We start from the raw sequence: 20943 nt of genomic DNA, 5'->3' as shown, positions 1-20943 counted from the left end.
ATCGTCTCTTTTTGTCTCTCAAGAGTTGACTCTTATTTTGTCACATGACTAACAGTTGTTAATTCATGGCATTATGTTGTAATCGCCGGAGATAAATAAACCCATTTCTTAATGTGTCTATGGAAGAACTTTATTCTCAAACATGTTTATTGAGGAAATTATACTCAACTGACTGTATATATCGGAGAAAGTATTTGAATCTGAAGGAGTGAAAAAAAGTGAAGAATGGTATTACTAGTTTATAAATATTTTTCTGTAAAAATCTATATTCGTATTCGGTGTCTGTAAGGCGGACATAAACTATTAAGTGAACGTTTACGAAATACTTTTTGCTCCAGTTACCTGAAAACAACCTTAAGGTATTTGCTATTGTGTCAAAAACTGACATTTTGAGCCCATGCCTGTCTACAAAACGTAGGTTTACTCTTACATAGAAGATGGTTGGTTGTTGTTATCTTCTATGCAGGAGTAAACCTATAACTTAAAGACCTTATTTATTTATTTATTTATTTATTGAGGCATCGATCACCTGACTTCTTTCATGGGGCCCGCCATCTTCTCTGCCAACCTCTTGATCTCAGAGCAGCACTTGAAAGCTACGTCCTCAGTTATTTGCTGGATGTATTTTACTCTCTGTCTTCCTCTACAGTTTTTACCCTCTACAACTCCCTCTAGTACCAAACTGTTCGTTCCTAATTTCTTAACAAATGTCCTATCGCCCTGTCCCTCCTTCATGTCAGTGTTTTCCATATTCCTTTAGTCGCCGAGTCTTCGTAGAGCCTCCTCATTTCTTACTGTATCAGTCCACCTAATTATCAACATTCTTCTATATCACCAAATCCCCAATGCTTTGATTCTCTTCTGGTACAGTTTAGCCACAGCCCTTTTTTCACCACAATACAATGCTATGTTCCGTACGTACATTCTAAGAAATTTCTTCCTCAAATTAACGCCTATATTTGATACACTTTTTGTCAGTACTGGTCTGTTACTTATGTCCTTATTTCATCAGTCACGGGTTATTTTACTGCTTATGGGACAGAATTCCAATACTTCGTGCTCACCAATACTAATGTTAAGTTTCCGCTGTTCTTATTTCTGCTGCTTCCCAATTCTTTCTTTCTTCGATTTATTCTCAAACCATATGCCATACTCATTAGGCTGTTCATTCCATTCAACAGGTCATGTAATTCTTCTTCACTATCTCTGAGATTAGCAAAGTCATCAGCGAATCTTATCATTGATATAATTTCAACTACAATTTTAATTCGACTCTTGAACATTTATTTCGTTTCCGTCACCGATTCTTCGGTTTACAGATCGAATATTAGAGACGAAAGCCTGTGCCCGTGTCTTACTCCCTCTTTAATCCGAGTGCTTCGTTCTTGGTCTTCCACTCTCATTGTTCACTCCTGTCAACTGTAAATATTATATATTAAGTCTTTCCCAATAGCTTACCTCTATTTTTCTCAGAATTTAGAAGATCTTTCACAATTTTACATTGTTGAACGCTTTTGCCAAGTTGACAAATCCTATGAACGTGTCTTCATTTTTCTTTAGTCTTGCTTCCACAATCAACGGCAACGTCAGAATTGCTTCTCTGCTGCATTTACTTTTCCTAAACCCGAACTGATTGTCGCCTAACATAATCTTACTTTCCTTTTCCACTTTTCTGTATATTACTCTTGTTAGCAACTTGGACGCATGAGCTGTTAAACTTTTGCAATCGTCGGAATTGGCGGCAAATATTTTTCTGAAAGTCAGATATTATGTCGCCAGACTCATACATTCTACTCACCAACATAAATAGCCATTTTTTTGCCACTTCCCCTGATGAGTTTAGAAATACTGATGGAATGTTATCTATCCCTTCTGCCTTCTTCGCTCTTAAGTCCTCCAAAACTCTTTTAAATTCTGATTCTATTACTGGATCCCCTATCTCTTCTAAATGGAGTCCTGTTGCTTCTTCTACCACATCAGATGGATCATCCCCCTCGTAGAGTCCTTGAATGTACTCTCTCCACCTATCCGCTCTCTCCTCTGCATTTGATAGTGGGATTCCCAGTGCATTCTTAATGTTACCAATTTTGCTTTTAATTTCACCGAAAGATGTTTTGAGTTTGCTGAGTCAGTCTTTCTGACAGTAATATCTTTTTCGGTTTTTTTCACATTTTTCATGCAACCGTTTCACCTTAGCTTCCTACAGTTCCTATTTATTTAACTCATAAGTGATATAAGTGATTTTTTTTTGTATTCCTCAATTTCCCTGAACATTTTGGTACTTCCTCCTTTCGTCGATCATTTCTTCTATTACCCATGGTTTCTTCTCAGTTACCTTCTTTGTACCTATGTTCATTTTTCTGTGATTGCCCGTTCTAGAGATGTTCATTCGTCTTCAGCCGAACTACCTACTGAGCTATCCCTTATCGCAGTATCTATACTCTCAGCACACTTCATATTTCCTTAGCACATCTCTATATCCTTTCTTTGCCGATTAATTTTTCCTTATTAGCCTCTTGAACTTCAGCCTTCGTCACTAGTAAATTGTGATTTGAGTCTATATCTGCTCCTGGTACGCCTTTCTATCCAGTACCTGATTTCAGAATCTCTGCATGATCATGATGTAATCTAACTGAAATCTTCCCATATCTCCCAGTCTTTTCCAAATACACCTCTTCTTCTTGTCATTCTTGAAAACAGTATTGGCTGTTACTAGCTGTAGTTTATTGCAGAACTCAATTAGTCTTTCTCCTCTGTCACTCCTAGTACCGATCCCATTTTCTCCTGTAACCCTTTCTTCTACTATAGCAGTGCATAGTTTCATGGCGATATGTAGTAATAAAAGTTTCTCAGGCTTTCAGCCACGTCAAGTGGTTTCAAATCCACGAGCTTTCGGCCGTATACTCCATGGCCATTGTCAAGTGGTGACTATCTTCTGGTTGCTGCTGCCATCGTTAAATAGTTGCGCTGCCTTCCGTGACGTCACTAGCGCCAGCTCCCGCACCATACAAGGCAATGTTTACGTTGTGCGACCTTCGAGAAGCAGGCCGCCGTCTCTGTTGAGCGTGTTGTCACAAATTTTTACTTCGATCACTTCTTTTATTATGCTATACCAAAAACTGTTAGTCCGTATGGTAATAGATGTCTGGTCGAATGCAATACAACGACCGTTTTCTAATGCACGCTCTGCTACCTCTGATTTCTCTGGGTACCGTAGACGAAAACATCTCTCGTGTTCTACGCAGCGCTGTTCAATGGTAAACACAGTCTCTCCGATGTAGAACTGTCAACCCCCATATGGGATTTTCCATACTCCTGGCGTTCTGATGTCTACGTCGTCTTTCACGGGCCTCAAGAGTTGCCGAATTTAGCTGGAGCCCTGAAGACCGAATGGATTGGCTACAATTGGAGCTAATGGGCTTCCCGTCGCAACGCCGTCCGTCTAGTTGAAATATTCTCCATCGTACAAGAAATACGATGACGTCAGAGTATGCTTGAACAGGACTCCGTGGAGGACTCGAAGGAGGTTGTTTTCTTGCCGTTCTGTGGCTCAATAATAGGAAAGATAAGCCGACTCCTAAAGAGACATAAAATCGATTCGGTCTTCACGGCTCCAGCAAAAATTCGACAACTCTTGAGGCCTGTGAAAGTCGACTTAGGCCTCAGAACGACAGGAGTTTATAAAATACCATGTGTGGGTGGCCAGTCCTATAAATCGGACGGGCTGTGCTTACCATTGAACAGCGCTACATAGAACACGAGAGATGTTTTCGTCTACGGTACCCAGAGAAATCAGCGGTAGCAAAGCATGCATTAGAAAACGGTCACAGTATTGCATTCGACCAGACATCTATTACCACACGGACTAACAGTTTTTGGAATCGCATAATAAAAGAAGCAATCGAAATAAAAATTTGTGACAACTCGCAAATCAAGACGGCGGCCTGCAGCTAAGCACAAAAAATGGTTCAAATGGCTCTCAGCCCTATGCGACTTAACTTCTGAGGTCATCATCGCCTATAATTCAGAACTAATTAAACCTAAGTAACCTAAGGACATCACACACATCCATGCCCGAGGCAGGATTCGAACCTGCGACCGTAGCGGTCGCTCGGTTCCAGACTGTAGCGCCTAGAACCGCACGCAGCTAAGCACAGCACGGGACCCGGCCATCGGCAGGTTGAAGCTCACGCGGCGGCCGCACAACGCAAACATTGCCATATATGGTGCTGGAGCGGATACTGGTGACGTCACGGAAGGCAGCGCGGCTCTATAAGAAAAAAATGGCTCTGAGCACTATGGGACTTAACTTCTAAGGTCATCAGTCCCCTAGAACTTAGAACTACTTAAACCTAACTAATCTAAGGACATCACACACATCCATGCCCGAGGCAGGATTCGAACCTGCGACCGTAGCGGCCGCGCGGTTCCAGACTGTAGCGCCTTTAACCGCTTGGCCACCGCGGCCGGCGCGGCTCTATAAGGTTGGCAGCAATAACCAGAAGACAGTCACCACCTGATAACGGCCGAGGAGTACTCGGCCGAAAGTGTGGCTGGAAACCCGAGAAACTTTTATTACTTTCTTCTACTTCTTCCACTACAACCACATTACTACTTGATTTTCATCTGCTTTTACGTACTGAATTACTCATTCAGTATCCTCATAGACTTTACCTCTTCACCTTCAAGTTGCGACGTCGGCATGGATACCTGAACTGCACTGTGTTGTTTTGTTGTCGATTGTGGTCATAATCCTATCACTGAACTGTTCGAGGTAATTCAGTCTGTGCCCTACCGTCCTATTCATAGCAAATCCTACTACTGCTATTCAATTTTCTGTTGCTGTTAATATTAACGTATACTCACCTGACCAGAAATCCTTGCCTTATTTCCATTTCACTTCACTGACCCCCACTGTATGTAGATAGAGCCTTAGAATTTCCCTTTTCAGATTTTCTAGCTTCTCTACCACATTTAAGCTTCAAACGTTCCACGTACCGACTCGTACGTTGGTTATTCAGTCTTTTTCTCATGGCCACCTCCCCTTCGTAGTCCCCTCCTGGAAATGGGAATGGGTGAGTAGTCTGGAGTCTTTTGCGAATGGAGAGATCATCATGATATTTTTCAGTTACAGGCTACATGACCAGTTTACATAAATTACGTGTCTTTAATGTAGTGGTTTCCATTGCCTTCTGCATCCTCTTGGCGTTGGTCATTACTGATTAATTCTTCCTTGTTTAGAGGCAATTTTCCACCGAAAGGCCAAGAGAATGCACTGAACCTCTGTTCGCTCCTCCCCCCACTTTGATAATGCCGCCGGCCGGAGTGGCCGAGCGGTTAAAGGCGCTACAGTCTGGAACCCCACGACCGCTACGGTCGCAGGTTCGAATCCTGCCTCGGGCATGGATGTGTGTGATGTTCTTAGGTTAGTTAGATTTAAGTAGTTCTAAGTTCTAGGGAACTTATGACCACAGCAGTTGAGTCCCATAGTGCTCAGAGCCATTTGAACCATTTGATAATGCCGTTAGTGGGTTGGCTTCTTATGCCGGAAGTCTTCGGCCGGTATTTCTGATGATTTACATTGATAATTTAAGCTCTGACGAGGTTCGATCCTCAACCGAGGACATTTTGATTACCAATCAAAAACGCTACCTCTAGACCACAGGTCCCTTCTTGAAGCATACTTATGCGGAAAATTTGTAATTTCGTATTGACAGACAGCGTGAAAACCAACGTTTCATAGAATATATCTGAGCCCATGGTGGTATCATACCACTACGAACTGAGCCTCAGCATAAGTATTATACTTGGTTTTTTGACCAGCAAAAACTACCAACAACGTTGTAATGACAATTTGTGGTGAATCGTATCGAAAATTCGGCGTGAAAATTTTCGCATCACGTTACGCATCATGTGTGGTTTCTGAAACGTTCGTATGTTGCATTATTTTTGGAAATCACTTTCAAAGAGAACAAGGGGTTTCGTTTAAAAATGCAGAATTTTTTGTGCGACTTCGTTGAATATTTACACTTTAGTCCCTATAGTTTAATGAACTTCCGATAAGTGTCGGCACCATTCATAGCACCTGTAATGGAGGTGCGTTCCAAGTAGAGAGCCGTTGCTGAGTTTCTTTTGGCGGAGAACCAGAGCATTCATAGGCACGTGTAGAATGCCTTTGGAGACCTGGCACTGAACGAAAGCACTGTGTGTCGTTGGACGAGGCGTCTGTTATCCCAACAAGGTCGCGCGATCCTGTCCAAAGTAACAGCCAGCCGCACACAGGTGTGACATTCTCATTCGAGGTGATCGACGGATCGCAGTCAAACAATTCCATCATAACGCAAGACCTTACACAAGTCTGCACATACTAGAGAAGCTCACAAAACTTCAGGGAACTGCTCTTCTTCATTCATCCTACAGCCGGGGTCTTGCACCTTTCGATTTCCATCCGTCTGGCTCAAAAAATGATACACTCTGCGGGAAGCAGCACGTGAATGGTAGGGAGGGCACTGATGCAGCAAGACACTGGCTCTGACTTCGACCTCTGCAGTGGTACCGTGCGGATATACAGACACTCCAAGTAAGTTGGAGTAAGGCCGTCCCACTGAACCAAATTATGTTGAAAAATGGGGTTTTGTAGCCAAAAGAGTGGGAAATAATATGGTGTTCTGAGATGTTGAATAAAACCAACCCTCTCTGAGAAAAAAATGTGTTGCATTACTTTTTGAACGTCTTCCGTAGCTCTAATACTGAATGTTATTAAACACACATTTTTGTAAGTGTCCATTAAAGTTATGCATGATTCTAACGTTACTGCACGGCATTTACAGAGGGGGATAATACAATGAAATGACGAAAACGATGAATGCAGCTTCTGTGACCCCTGTAACTTAGGCACCACATCCCACTACTCTTTTATTTGTTCCAGTCTTTACCCCTTCTGATTGTGTTTTCCACTTTACTACCTTCTCAAAAAATTCAATACTTTTCTCTCTTCTGTGTCAGTTGTTTCTTCGGCTTTTTTTTTTTTAAAAAAAAAGAAAATTCAAATCCTTTTTCATTTCATGAATCCAACTTCTTGTTGACTTTTCATTCCGCAAGTGTTTCAAGATCGTTTTGGTTAAGTTACTGTATTTGCCTGTATGTAAATTTAAAAAAAAATACCGCACTTTTTCTCATTACTTCTAATAAGTGTTCTATGTCTCCATAAATCTTATCATTACTGCTGAAAGAGTCAATATGACGCGTTTTAGAAATGTTAAGAGCATGCCTTAGCATGCTGGCAGTCTCTATTCTTGTCGCTATCTTTCGCTGTCACAGCAGCACGTAGCGTGTGGAGAAGGCTAGCTCCTGTGTTTATTTAATCGCCCTTAAAGAGTTCCCAACACGGCGTCCCGCTGCAGACTGTTAACGAAGGTACGAGCTTATACAGTAATTCCCCAGACATGTGAGTGGCTCGAATACTTCTTAAGTAATAGACCCCAGTATGTTGTCCTCGACGACGAATGTTCATCAGAGACAAGGATGTCGGGAGGAGTGCCCTAGAGAAGTGTGACCGGACCGCTCTTACTTTCTGTGTACACAAATGGTTCAAAATGGCTCCAAGCACTATGGGACTTAACATCTGAGGTCATCTGTCCCCTAGACTTGGAACTAGTTAAACCTAAATGGCATCACACACATCCATTCCCCAGGCAGGATTCGAACCTGCGACCGTAGCAGCAGCGCGGTTCCGGACTGAAGCACCTACAACCGCACATAAATGGTCTGTGCGACAAGGCGGGCAGCAATCATCGGCTGTTCGCTGATGATGCTGTGATGTACGCGAAGGTGTCGGATTTCAATGACTGGAGGGGATACAATATAACTTAGAAAAAATTTCTAATTGGCATGATGAATGGCAGCTACCTCTAAATGGGGAAAAAACATAAGTTAATGCGGATGAGTAGGATAAAAGCACTCCCATAATGTTCAAATACGATATTATTACTATCTTGCCTAACATAGTCACGTCGTTTAAGTATTTGGGCGTAACGTTGCAAAGCGATATGAAATGGAAGGAGCGTGTGAGGATTGTGGTAGAGAAGGCGAGTGGTCGACTTTGGTTTATTGGGAGAATGTTAGGAACGTCTTGTTCATCAGCAAAGGAGGACGCATGTAGGACGCTAGCGCGACCTACTCTTGAGTGCTGCTGGAGTGTTTCGAATCCACACTAAGTCGCATTAAAGGAAGACATCAAAGCAATTCTGAGGCCGGCTGCTAGATTTGTTATCTGTGGGTTCGAACAGCACCCAAGTATTACGAAGATGCCTCGGTAACTCAAGTGGGAATCCCCGGAGAGGAGGCGACTTTCTTTTTTAGGAACACAATGGAGAAAATTTGAGGATTAGCATTCGAAGTAGACTGCAGAAGGATTCTATTGCCACCGGCATATATTTAGTGTAAGGACGATGAAGATAAGATACGAGTAATTAGAGCTGATGTGAAGGTATATAGATAGTCGTTTTTCACTCGGTCTGTTTGTGAGTAGAACAGAAAAGGAAGTCACTAATAGTGGTACAGGTGACCCTCTGGGACGGACTGTTTGGGGGCTTGCGCATTATGTAAGTAGATATAGATGTTGTTTTAAACTGCTCATGAAATATTTCTCGTTAATCGCACAGTACAACGTCCACCACAGTTAGTGGAGATTAGTGTAAACACTTCGTCGAAGTCAGGGGTTTAATCAGATGTGTGCAGCGTGAGAAACAAGGCACCTTATTTCGAGGCACAGGATAGTGGGACTATTATTTTCGATCTGGATGTCATTAGCTTGCCGCAAGGCATTACAAACAATAATGTGAATAAGGAATGAGGAAATTAGTCTCGAGACGTGGGAGATGATTTCATCTCCAGACCCCGAATATGAGGATGGGGCGATAAAATCAGTCGAGCACGTTGTACAAGAGATAGTCCCAGGCAGGGATACTGTTTCTCACAAACTGTTTATTATCAAATTGCTTGTCTGGGGAGTATCGCATCAGCTGTGCGAATGGATTCGCGTTTTCCTGTCAGAAAGGTCACAGTTCGTAAGAACTGACGGGAAGTCACTGAGTAAAAGAAAATTAATAGCTGACGTTCCCCAACGATGTGTTCGAAGTCCTCTTCTGTATTCTGTCATCTACGTTCTAGTAATGTCGTCGGGATAGCAAAAGCAATTACAAAATAATATGGACAAAATATCTGTATGGTGCGAAAAATGGTAATTGTCCGTAAACAACGAAACATGTGGGGCTATATGCATCACTTGTAAAAGAAATCAGTTAAATTTCGGCTACACGATAAATCACACAAGTCACGATCACATAGATGACCTTGTGGGAACTGAAGACTGAGATTTATTGGCGGAACACTTAGAAGATGCAATAAATCTACTATGGGGAATGCCTACACAACGCTTGTCCGTTCTCTGCTAGAGTACTGCTGCGCCGTGTGCGATCCTTACCACACAGAATTGACGGAGGGCATCGGAATAGTTCACAGAAGGGCAGCTCGTTTTGTATTATCGCGAAATATGGCAAAGAGTGCCACGGATATGATACGCGAGTTGGGGTGGCAATCAATAAAACAAAGGCGTTTTCCGTTGCAGAAAGATTTTTTCATGAATTTTCAATCTCCAACGTTCTCTCTCGAATGCGAAAATATTCTTTTGATGTCGACCTGCATATCAAAAAAAATTCGTCGTAATAAAGAATAGAGATCAGAGCTGGCACGCACGGAAAGAATAAGTGTTTGTTTATCCCGCGCGCTTTTAGAGAATGGAACGGTAGAAAAATCGTATGAAAGTGGTTCGAAAAACCCTCTGTCAGGCACTTACTTGTGAATTGCAGAGTAGTCATGCAGATGTTGGTTTAGGTGTAGGTTAGCTAGAGTGTTTGACAACTGCAGTTTATGGATTGTTTCTGGATAACGAAGAAGCTGATCGAAATACATAATTTACAAGTATTTAAAAATTTTCTTTGCTACTTAAGCCGTGTCCGCCATTTTCGTTTATGAAACTCATTCATCAAACACTGTCTTGTTCATTTAAGTTTTACTTTTATTGTAGCGCATACATTTTTTTCAGCTTACAACATACAATAACACCCTAACACAGCTACGTATCACCTCGTCCCTGGACACTGTGCAAGTTATGAGAACCAACAGTGCATGAAGATCCCTACTTAAACCGACGTCCCCTCATCGAGTTTCCTAATAAAATGTGTATTGTATATGTGGTGTCACCGCCAGACACCACACTTGCTAGGTGGTAGCTTAAATCGGCCGCGGTCCATTTAGTACATGTCGGACCCGCGTGTCGCCACTGTGTGATCGCAGACCGAGCGCCACCACAAGGCAGGTCTCGAGATACGGACGAGCACTCGCCCCAGTTGTACGGACGACATTGCTAGCGACAATACGGACGAAGCCTTCCTCTCATTTGCCGAGAGACAGTTAGAATAGCCTTCTGCTAAGTCCATGGCTACGACCTAGCAAGGCGCCATTAGCCTTACCTAGTTTGAGAGTTATCGTATAAATGTCTCAAGAAGAACGTTGTACACCAACAAAGATTAAAAGTTAAGAATATTCCAAAGCTACGTATTTTCTTTATAGCAGTCATAACGTATCCTGTTCCAGACTTGACGCCAGTCGGCGTGTGTGTACGCGTGCCTTTCGGCTCCCTTCTCAGTGTGGCGTAACTAGCTTGTTACGCCACAACAGTATACATTGTAATATACAAATAAACAAAACGTGCTAGGATTACCACCTCACATCCCTGTAGAGTTATCTTTAATTAAAAACTATTTGATTAATTTTCTTCGATATTTACCCTGATGCAATTTCTTCAGTTAATTACCATTAGTCAAGAGTAAATGCTGTAAATAAAATGCCAATGTAAGGCAACCTATCATTTTCAAGGCAGTAATGAAAGGTTGCCAGGTGCAAACATGTAAGCGTATAGGAGTAAATTATCCTGAAGTGGTTGAAAATTCAGCCAACCAGTTGCAAATAAAGGTTGATTAGCCCTTGACCTAGGTTTCCATATTTGTAAAAAAATCTTCAGAAGTAGTGGGCTTTGTTACATCAGATGACGGTTCATTAGATTAGATAAAGCTGGGCGGCTCTTGACATATAACAAAATGGACGAAAACAAGAACTAGCCCAAGACGTGGCTTGATACAGCAGCCAGATTACATATATCGTATTTCAGAATGAATATTCACTAGTAAATGCCCAAAGGTAGAGGCTCTTGCCAACATAAAATTCTAATAGGCGTCACATGATACAATATTTGCGGAAGTTACTTGTACATCATGCCAGAGACTAGGGCAGTTGGCCTTAGTCTCTGGCATGACGCACGCGTAACTTATGCAAATATTGTATCCTGTGAAATTAAAGGTAGGCAACCTTACTTTTATTTACATCTTTTACTGTTGACTGATGGTAATTTATTTAAGAATCTGCATCAGGGTAAATATCGAAAAAAATTTAATCTAACAGTTTTTATTAAAAATAGCTGCGATGGATTATGGAGCGGCAGTCCTAGTATGATTTGTTTAATTATGGATTATAACGTATAAAATACACAAATATACATTTTATTAGGAAACTCGATGAGAGAAGGGCGGTATAAGTCGGGATATTACCTAAAATAGACTACAGCCAATCACAAAGCACCAAATGGAATGGCATTGTGACGTAAGATATGGAATGATACGTTGTGAGGAGTCGTTGTTGATCTCTTTTAAGGTGAAGCCCAGAGGTTTGCAACACTGTGAAATCATCGCTGTGCTTTGTGCTTCAAATATGAAAATAAAAATCAGTAAACGTAGTGACGAGAGAATCGAAAGAAAATGTACAGGAATTCGGGCATTTATTTGTGATGAGTGTTCGTTTAAAAATACTCTCACTATATTACATCTGTGACCACATGACGTACACACACACACACACACACACACACACACACACACACATACACACACACACACATATATATATATATATATATATATATATGACAGAGAGAGTGATGGAGACAGAATAAAAAGTTATCAAAAGAAATAACATTACGAAACTGAATTTTTACGATGTGACCTTGGACATAAGAGTGATACCAGTCCGCTGAACGAGATGGATTAATTCCAAGACAACATCTTGTGTTAACCAGTTCCATACAGAAATCCAAAGTAAAAAGATTCACTATTTATTTTACTGATTACAGCTGTCTGGTTACCTGAACCCAGTTTCATATCATCCATACAGACAAAACAGTAATTTCCAAAATATCTTACAAAACTAGATGTCCGGATTATACATATACGAGTACGTATAACACACCCAATTTTAACCATGAACAGTGCAGAACAAACATATTATTATTTGTTTTGTCACTGTTCATAGTATATGTTTGTTCTGTAACTATTTAAGATTAAGCTTGACTTTGTTATATGTAAATGTGCTATATTGACATGGTTTATATGCTGTTACGGAAAACATTGTTTTTTCTGTCCGGATGATTTGATGATGGGTTCATGTAATCCGAAACTAGTCATCAATTAAATACAAATTTAATATTGCAACTTTGGCAGTTTCTGTATCGACCTTTAGGTATTCATTTCTTGTATTACACTCGTTCTACTTATCTTAAGTTATTGCGCTGAATAACGAACTTCCATAGATAATTTATGGTCAGTTGTATATTACGTGTACTAGAGTGGAGACAGGATGTATCTCACAACTAAAGCAAATATGCAAGAAATATCTTGGACATAGTGTAAAAGAAGGATTCAGTAAATCAAATGTAGGTAAACAGATAGCTGAATTACAATAAATCCCAGTAAATTATTACTGCTGATTTCAGGATGAGAAATTACACTTCGTCAAGGGCGAACAGCAGCATTCTTTCCGCTCAGTTCGAAAGAGTTAAGCCGTGAACCGAGCCACTCTTGCTGCCGTTTCTGAGAGCTAGTCATGCGTCGCTGATAGCTCAGGCTTTGTAATGTTTCCTTTTGCTCAGCTTCGCAGTTCGTTTAGGTTCCGCCAATCCTCACGCCGCGGCGGCTCTGCGGCTATCTCGGCGTGCTGTGTCGCTCGTTTTGAATAGGCTCAGAAGGAGATTTCGAGCGAGCATTATCTGCAGTTCTACACGTCCCACTGAAAGGCCAGAAACAGCGAAGGCGCAAGTTTGGGGATTGCAATAGCAGCCTACCGCCGGCAGCCAACGAGAAGGCGTCCTTCCTGCTATTTCGACTTTCTTGTAAGTGCTCATGGTAGATTAGGGAAGAAAGTGTAGAATGGTCAATGAGACATATGTAAAAGGTGGCTAAAAGTTAGAATGTAGGATTGGCCGGAAAATGGTCTATGGTTAATGTGAAATGGTGATGTTCAATAGCTAAGCCCGTATGTCATTCTCCTCCCTTTCTTTTATATCCTCCCTTGCTTATATAAGAGGTGGAGCCCCTCCACGCCCTCACCGGCATGATGGCCAACACAAAAGGTCTACTGCCATCTCTGCATAAGGGTTAGTTTTCACTAAAGTGAGGAGTCGCAGGATGTGTGTACTGCGATGTTTGCGTACGCCTGGTTAAAGTTAACCATTAATACGCGCTCATCTGGAGATAGATAGGGTCGAAAGTTGAACGAAGGGTAACGGTTTGAAGGGCAGAAGAAAGAAAGTGCCAAGCAAGAGCCAAGGGGAAAAAACGTAGGCGATAGTTGGGTCGGGTTGTAAGAACAGTAGCGGTTTTCTTGCTGCCTGCGGCGGGTCATGCAAGGGTAGGCTTTGTTGGTAATGGTATCATGCAGGCCGATACCTCTGACGTTGTGCGGTGCTGTTAAGCGGCGGCTGCCACTGGGTGCCGGTGTTGATTTCTAGGTCAGCGTCAACGTTTTGTGTCCGATAGGTCATATACCTGTTTCACAATAGAGGGTAATGTTGGCGTCAGTGTGTGATCTTGTCGGTTTCCCTGCTGTAGCCTGTTGGTCAGCTTTAATAGCAGCTGACACATCCAGTCAACGTTGCTGTTATGCAGGGGCTTGCCGATGTTGTCGCTTGTGGATGTATGTTAGCTTGCCATAGGTAGTTATTCCCTAGCTAGTAGACTCTTTGGTCGCTTATGCTTTCACCTATGGTTGTGATAATAGTTTCCCAGAGTAAGGATGAAAGGATTGTTCGAGTGTCTCGAGTTCCTGTATAACGTATGGCGTGTTGTTTGCATACTTCCTTGAGATTTTCAAGGCGGTATTTATTGTGAGGATCCACGGTGCGGGTGCAGCGTGGAGCGTTGCTAATGATGTGTAGCACTTTGTTCAGTACGATCTGCTGGCGGCGCAGGCCTGCAGGATCTGCGTATCCCCAGACGGGAGCTGCGTACGTCATCAGAGGTCTAATCAGTGTCATGTGTATGGACCTCGACACCCTCCTATTCAGTGTACTTTCCCTGTTCAACATAGGGAGAGTTGTTTGAGCCTCGCGTTCACTCTGTTGGCAACACAATCAGTGTGCCCGCCCCCCCCCCCCCCCCCCCCCAATTACGTAATTTTCCAGTCCAGCCCGACACCGAGGTATCTGACTTTCTCTCGGAAACGTATTGGGTGTGCGTGTAGTGATGCCTGTCGTTTGCACAGTAACTACGATCTGCATGTGAATAAAATTGCTTCGCACTTGTCGACGTTTATTTGAATACGCCGTCGTTCCAACCAGTACTCGGCAGTTCTGAATGCCGTATGTATTTGCGAATTTATGTTTACATACGTGCAGTCAGCTGTCCAGCGAGCTCGTATGCCCGTAATAGCTATTAGGAGACCAGTTAAAGGCACTGCTATATTTATAACGCGAAGGATACTGGATTGGAGCAGTTATGGCCTGAAGATGACGTGGTGTAACGTCGAAACTGGTTGCCCAGAAATAAACCTATACAACGGCGATTGGTATCGTTTTTATTGAAGGAAGAATGTGTATTCGATATTTTTAAAAATGTTGTCCGGAGATAACATTGTTGACTATCCCGCCACTTTCCCGTGGGTAGGGCGGAGAGCAACATTGAAATATTAAATAGAAATATCCCATTTTATGCTAGAATCGGATCTTCGAGGGTAAATACGTAATTTTCCTATGTATCACTTCGATCTTTGTGTGATAGACGGCGCTGTAATCGATAAATAACAGAATTGAGTTTTAAAATGGTACTATCTCGAGAAAAATGAATGGGATGAAAGAAAGAAAACCAGACATGTTCAGAAATTGTGAAACAAGGTTGTCTTAGTCGTGTCCTCTCACCTGTCACAGACTGCGTGCTGATTTGTAAGAACTGCTTTATTGTAAGTACTCAAAAATGTCGCTGCCCATTTCCATGCACTTATTTAGAGGCATATGGAATGAGTCGACGCAATTGAGAAATGTTCCAGATGTAATCAACTGACATGCATTGGTTATGCGCTATGTTACCGCGCCTTGTTGGCACTTTATTACAAATTTCGCTCTTCAAATAACCCCCCCAAAAAACGTCAGACGTAGTACGATCTGGCGATCTTGCAGGCCTCTTGTGATCCACGGACAGCTGTACACGTTTTCTAATACTTCCCGTGCTGCTGCAGAATAATGCGTGGACAACCACCGTGCTGAAACCATACTGTTTGTCGCAAGTGCAAGGTAGGGTCTGCAAGCAATACTGAAGGATCATCCTGCAAGAAGGATCGATATTGATCAGCGTTAACAAATAATGAGCCATTGAGTTTGTCACCGATTATTCCATACCAAACATTCACATTCCAAGGACGCTGGTGTTCATTTTGGCATAAACAATGTCGATTTCCCACATTACAATAATGGATTTTATATCGATTAATCGTATCGTGGTTAGTGAAGATCGGCTCGTCAGAGAACAATATTCGAGCAAAGATATTGTCGTCTCCCTGTATTTGCTGGAACGTGCACTGCCAAAGTGTGGTTCCGAAAATCACTGAAATGATATTCTTGATGGAGGGAAGTATGAGAAGAACGATATTTTCTACGCTTCAAAATTCGGCAAACAGTAGTCTAATTCCCGATTCACGACTTAACTGCCGAATTCTGATGTGAGGTCATGATGAGCTGCAGTTGATATCGCAGCTGCTTTATCGAAGCTGCATTATTTCTCCGGCAACTGTTCCTCGACGGCTCCTTTTTCGTGGCTGTAGAGCTTCGTCGGTGGAGAACTGTCGAGTAATCCAACAAAAAGAAGCACGCGGTCGTACCCAGTTTGGAAAACGTTGATCATAAAGCGTTACAGCATTATCGACATTCCTGCCACTTTCTTCATAAATGTAAACCATTTTAGTTTTCTCTACTATCGTAGGAGGTTACGTTCTAATTAATAACGCAACTAAGTTATGAAGGAGCGTATTTAAGAAATCAGGGACGATTGCAAGCAATGTGGTCAGTCAAATAATAAAAACTGTTCGGAGTAAGCTATAAAGCACTGAATAGTTTGTCGCACACGTTTCTTTCTATGTTTTTGATCCGACGTATTCCTGCCAAGCTAATTTAGGAATTAGATTTTATTACTTGTCTAATTCAGCGGCATTTACCGCGCAACCACAAAAGTGTTACAAAGTTATGTATTTTTCCCCGTCTAATCCGACTCTCCATTATAAATGAGATGTTCTTATTTAAGATTTCAACCCACATGGGGTTGGGGCCAGGAGGGGGGGGGGGGAAGGTGGCAGTTAACATTGCTATCATCACGTAGTACTTTCCGATGCATAATTTTTGAGATATTGTATCAAGATAAAAAGAACTCACCCTGTGTAATACTCACATATGGCTGAATGATGGAGTTTTAATTTTGCCAATTAGAATAACATTAGCTAGCCAATCCAAAATTATTCTTTTTTATTAGTTATTTTTCTTGTCAGCGTATCATTTAATGCTTAGGGAAACTTCCCTTGGAAAAGTTTTCAAAATAACGTAAGTGCGCAGTATTTCTCCTACTGCAATAACCAGAACATCACGGTGGTTTACCTATCGTTTCCAGTTGCTCTTAATGGGGTAGCTTTCGCCCCTTTATAGTTTGCTCGCAATATGCCAGAGATATGCCCCTAAAGACGGGAATCTCTTCTGTGTTGCCTACCTGCAGCATTTGGATAAAGTCCCTGTGGAAGTTGTGCGAGTTTGTGTCTACAATCTTCCAACAGTCTCTGTGCTAATGAGGTACTTGGATGTGTAAAGAGGCCACTTCCACGCATAAACGTGCGGCACCAACCGATACTCACGCGAAGTTCCGTCTTCGCATTTCCCCAGGCTTTCAACTGAAATATTTGCGAGAGACAGGCCCACAACGATCATTTTATACTTACAAAGGAAAGAAACTTAGCTTCGAGTACAGAAGTATTTCCCATCTATTGGCCCTCTTTAGGATTTCTCTGCTGAAACAGCAACTTGCATTACACTCCAACGCAGCAGATAAAATTTGTCCAAATCATAATTTATGCCAACACTCTAGCAGATTTACTCTTCGAGTAACGAACAGCTGCGAGTTTGAAATTTGCATCGTAACTGACCCAGTTCTATAGTTAACAATTTTCTACCGGTAGCACCACTAATCGGTAAAGATTGAATGCTCATCTTTAGAGAGGAAACTGAACCTGTGCTTTTACATAAAATGATGATACACGTAACTACCCAAACGAAATTTCGGCAGTCGAAAATTGTTATATTGTTGGCAAATACACAGTGATTGGTTTCCAAATGCTAGCGATGTTAGCACTCCATTTTCATCTAAAGAACGAGCACTACTGCTGAAGTTTTTGTAATACGAAATTATACCGGTATCTGTAGATAAGGCACGAAAAAGAACTCTAATTGAGGATAACGTGTGTCTTATGTTCTAGTAATACAGTATATCCAAAACCTGTGGTTATAAAAAACATGTAAATGCATTACACTATCTCTATACTAAGGAAACACGAATTCTAACGAATTTTCCATCAAAAGCTTATAAAACTGCAGTTCCAGTGGTTCGTGGTTTTTGCTGTCAGTAGATGTAGCTACACCTTTTTTGAACAGCTCAGCAAACTGCACCAGCTCGTCACCTAGGCTTTCTTCCAAATCTTCAGGATAAGCACTGACAACAATTGGAGTTCTTTTCAAGATCTCTTCTGCCGTTAAAAACTTAAATTACCGAAGTATGCCAAATACACTAGTCACTTGATCGCTTGATGGCAGGTTTCCACGAGTTTAGCTAATGCGGACAGCACATTATCCGTTATGACAATAAACACCTGCATATCACAATGGTGTCCTGGTATTTGATTTAGTACAACTTCATTGAGCGCAGTATAGCCGCTGAAATGCTCGTACTTTGTATTTCGCCTGCGTCGTCTTGACGTCTGTTGCTTATACTCTTCACAGCCGGCAGCACTTTAGTTTTTGTTTTGTGTATGAAAATGTGGACCACATTGAATGTATTTCTATAACGATTTAAAAACGGGCGCGTGCAGTGTTGAGGTCATGATCAGACGACTGTAGCGAAGCACTAGCCGCTTGCAAGTGTTCTAAGATTTCGTTCAAAGCCACAGTCATTATTACCGTATTCGGAAGTATATGAATTGTAACGAGACCATTTTATTATAAGATCAGGCGCCGATAATTGATACCTACATTACACTATCGTTGAGCGCACAACCTACGACTTTTTTAACTTTGTAGCAGTTGCAAACAAAACAAATAAACTTACCTTATTCTTCAATGTCTTGTTTCCCTGTCGGCCAATTTAACAATTAATAGACAAAATTATAGTTAACTTCCTTAATGTCTTCTGTTGTTGTTAAACACTAGTACTGTATATTAGACCACAGCAACCGGCAAAGAAACAACGATATAAGTGAAACTCAGGAACCCCGAAACTATAACAATTTATAGAACCACCAGTGTTGCCAATTGAAGGTTAATTACCCAATTTTCGCGTAAAACCTTGGTCGGGGGAACTTTAGAGGCTAATATGAAAGGGCAGGTATTTTCCGAGTAATTTGATGATTTTTACAACAAACATTGTTGTTTATATTCAAATGGTTCTTTGACTTTTCCAAATGCAAGCACAGGCCAGGTAAAAGAATATCATAGTTGTGACAAGTGCTATGCTATGCAATGAGTCTGGGAATTCCCCCGTTTCTCTGCTCTTGCTCTCGCTATTTGCTTGAACTGGCATGTGTCATAACTCGTAAGGTAACTAGCCTTGTTGTTGTTCTCAAGGTGGCGGCATCTCAAAGTTTGTCTGTCAAATCGTGTGGATAAGATACTGGAACGGTATAATGCACTTAGTACGTACCTGAGAAATGTTGTCATGGAACATCCATCTTCAATTACAGAACATTTGCTTTCAACTATTGATAACGCCTTTGCTTTCGCTTATCTGGAATTTATATCGCATGTTTTAGGTGTACATACAGACTTTAATCCTTTTATCAAAGTGAAATCCCTCTCTCTCACATAAAGTCAGAAGTAGAAAAAATGCCAAAAAAATATATATGTCCTAATTTTATTAATTTTGTTGTTATTAAGATATTTCCAGTTTTGCTGTTAGACCATAAAAATGTAAGGCACAGGAAACAGCCAACACTGAAGTGCAGCAACAAGGCACTTATTGTTGTTACAAAAGTTCTTTGATTTCTATGTAGAGTTCGTACCACACGTCAAGACTATTTAACTTTTGAAATCCCATTTTTGTAATAATTTCCATAATGGGATATAATTTAGCGCAATTCTACAATGGTAAATTCTTGCTTCCTATCGTAGAAACGTTTCCTGTTCTTCAAAAATTAATTAATTATCAGCAGCGGGATTCTGAATGGAAAAGCCATATTATCCTGGGGCATGAGAAAATCGGGTCAGATGTTTCTATCCCTGCCCGTGTATATTGGAAGGAAGTTTTTGATATGCAACCTGCAGCCGAAACATCAAATTTCCCAAATTTACGAAAAGTAGTCCCCCTTCTCCTCTGTCTTCCTTTTTCCAGTGCCTAGGTGGAACGAGTGTTTAGTACAGTTAAAAATTTAAAACGAATCATAGGAATAGACTGAAACCTGAAACAGGGTAAGTTAATCGATAATCAGTGGTAACACTGACAACAGTAGTTCACCAACAGGAAAGGAAGCTTCACTATAGACGGCTCGTTTCAAACGTACTGTAAGCAAACACACTGTAGAAGGAATGAATGAATGTAATAGTAGACATACACAAATCATTGCAGTATCTCTTTTAGAAATAAGCTAAAATTATTATTTCTCACTGTAGATTTGAGTACAGCTTGTAATGTCTCTTGCAGTTCCAAACATTGGGTTGTATCTGCGACCTGTTCGATTGTCTCTGAATCTGCCCCTCGCTGCACAGTTATTGAAATTTCCATTTCCCTTGAATCTCTGACTATTCCTAGTATAATAATTATTAAATCCGTTTCCGTTCCGGTTTGCTTTTGGCGCCTCAATCGCTCTCCTCTGCATAACCGGTTCTCTTGGCCGATGTTCATCTACCTCGATCGTATCTATAGTGTCAAGCGTAGTCATGAAAGAGTCAAGGTCATGCTCATTAATATACAGCATTCTATTTCTGATGCTGGCCGGAAGTCGAGATTTTAATATGCCAATCACGTCTTGAAGAGGCATAGGCTTATCCCAATACCGCGATTTGTTTATATATTTCTCAAAGTATTTCTTTAAAGACCCACGTGAAAAGGAAAAAGGTTCCGGGTATAATACCTCCTGCCTTAAACGTTCTTGTACTCCTTCAGACCAGTATTTGGATAAAAATGCTCGTTCAAAATCTTCATATGTGTCCCAAGTTGATATCATATCAGATGCCCATATAGCTCCTGACCCCTGAATATAACCGGTCACGAAACTAACCTTTTGCCACTCACTCCAATTTTTTGGCAATACTCCCCTAAA

The sequence above is a fragment of the Schistocerca serialis genome, chromosome 4 (genome assembly GCF_023864345.2).
Source record: "Schistocerca serialis cubense isolate TAMUIC-IGC-003099 chromosome 4, iqSchSeri2.2, whole genome shotgun sequence".
In the NCBI taxonomy this organism is placed as follows: Eukaryota; Metazoa; Arthropoda; class Insecta; order Orthoptera; family Acrididae; genus Schistocerca; species Schistocerca serialis.
The sequence above is the reverse complement of the archived record's forward strand: the minus strand, read 5'-3'. Positions refer to the sequence as shown.